This window comes from Arachis ipaensis, chromosome B01, assembly GCF_000816755.2.
Source record: "Arachis ipaensis cultivar K30076 chromosome B01, Araip1.1, whole genome shotgun sequence".
Classification (NCBI taxonomy): Eukaryota; Viridiplantae; Streptophyta; class Magnoliopsida; order Fabales; family Fabaceae; genus Arachis; species Arachis ipaensis.
In genome coordinates this window covers 25336283-25338533 of record NC_029785.2, presented here as the reverse complement: position 1 = coordinate 25338533, position 2251 = coordinate 25336283, and positions in this window count along the sequence as shown.

Below are 2251 nucleotides of genomic sequence, written 5' to 3'. Positions count from 1 at the left end.
GGGCTCTCGGAAGGGGTTGATGCATCATACCTACAGTGGGGGCACCACTTAAAGTCAAATCGGTAGGTCGGGAACTCGGAAGAAGTGGAAACTAGTACTACAGCCTATTGGATAATGATCTATTGTTACTAACAAGGCAAAAAACAAACAATGCGCCTAATGGTAACCCCCCTAGAATCTATCTAATGGTAGCATGACCCAGACGAAGCATGCAACAGCAATTCAAGCAACCAAAGAAGGAAACCACAACAAATAAAAAGCATGATCAATCCACTAAAAGATGAAGAAAAACAACGCTTACCAGAAAATAACGAGTGAAGAATAGCAAATGCCAAGGAAATGCAAGGGGGCAAGGGCGAGCGAGAACGTCTGGATCAGGAAAAATTAGGAAAGAAAAAAGGAAGAAACATGAGCGAAAGATGTGAATTGATAAGAATGCGAAACATGAAGGGAGTGAAAGAAAGAAGCATAGAAACTGGAAAATAACTGACACTGAGAAGCACGAAGGCTAGGGATAAAAGGGACTTTTCACCCGAGCTTTCAAATCACTCACAATGGGTAGTAAATGCCCAACGCGAATAACGAGGCGACGATTAGCGTCCCTCTACAAACGGACGAAAGCCACTCGCGCATAGATGGGCACGCCCTTATCACGAGCGGCCAACCTGTTGAGAACCCTATCAGAAGGGAAGTTAGGGCACGACCATGTTTGGCACGTTGGGGGCACTGTTCTGGCCCAGCCCAACTAGCCAAAGACCCGGGTCCAGATGACCGGCCAACCCAGAGGACTACCGAGTCCAACCCCAGGAGGTGACCCGAACGTCACCTCCCCTCTCGCGTGTACTTGGACAGCTGTCAGAAGCTTCCAAACATATGGGCTTGGCCCTCAAGGGCCCACCTGAGGTACGAACGAATGCAGAGTATAAAAGGGGAGGGACCTACTCTCCCCAGAGGTACGTCACCTAACCCTAACCCTAATAGCCGCCTCTTGTACGGACACTGACTTGAGCGTAGGAGTCCTTGTAGGTGGTCTCACCTCATCCTCAACTCATCAGGCCGGAGGAGTCACTCACCAGAACTCCCCAACGTCCATCTCCCAGTCACCCCCACCTTTATCACCACCAGATCCGACCCGTTCGATACACGAGAAACCGAACAGTTATTATCAAGATATCAAAATAAATTTTAATAGAGACAGTTTTTAGAGAAAGTATAAGAAAATAATACTTTTTTTTAACAACGTGAATAATAAGTTAAAAAAATTAATTTTAATTTTAAAATTTAAATTTTAAATTATTAAATTTATTTATGTTTAGTAGATCTGAGATATAATTTATTATTGACATTGTTTATAATTTTTATTGTCTATTAAACAGAATTGTATTTTTTATGTTTCTACTAAATATTTCAACATAAACTTAACAACAACTCAAATAAATCAAGAATAACATTAAATAATAATCATGCATGTAATATTATTACCGATATATATATAAATACTAGTTTTAAATATTTGTGTTAGATATTGTATTGACTCAAACACGACTTACTATTAGATAAAATTTGAAACTCATTTAGATTAAATTCATATTTCAGACTATCAATAGATGTATAAGAGGTTAACTAATAAACTCAGTATTCCATATACTTTAACAAAAAATGTCATATATATAAAAAATTAACCACCTTAATATATATTTTATATTTTAATATATATTTTATACAAATAATTAATTTAGTAACTAATTTTTTATATACAAAAGGTATGATACGTTACCACAACATACAAGTATGTTAAATAAGGTTGGATTAAAATTTGATATGGTTTCCTTTTTGTGTAATTCATGAGCGGGGAATGGAAGTGGGGCTGGGTTTCTTTTTATTTTATTTTGAATTAAAAATAGGTATGGAGAAGGGGATTGACTGAAATGAGTTTCAGAGTCATTTAATCGACAAATCTTGTAAGGTCATGGCAGGGGCGGTGCTTGGAATAGAATTGTGTCTGACAAAAGATTAGAAACAAGAAAGTACGGAAAAACAAGCTAACGAGGAAGTGATCGCCATTCACCAGACCCAGAGCCAGATTCTTACTTTATTAGTGTTGTAAGCGTACATAAGGAAAATTTCTAATTAAATAAACAATAGTAGAGTACAACTACCTAGTAAAGAAATAATACTACATATTCAATAAAATTTGTTATTTTTTGACAATATTCAGTTAACAAAAGTATTTTTATATTAAATTATAAAT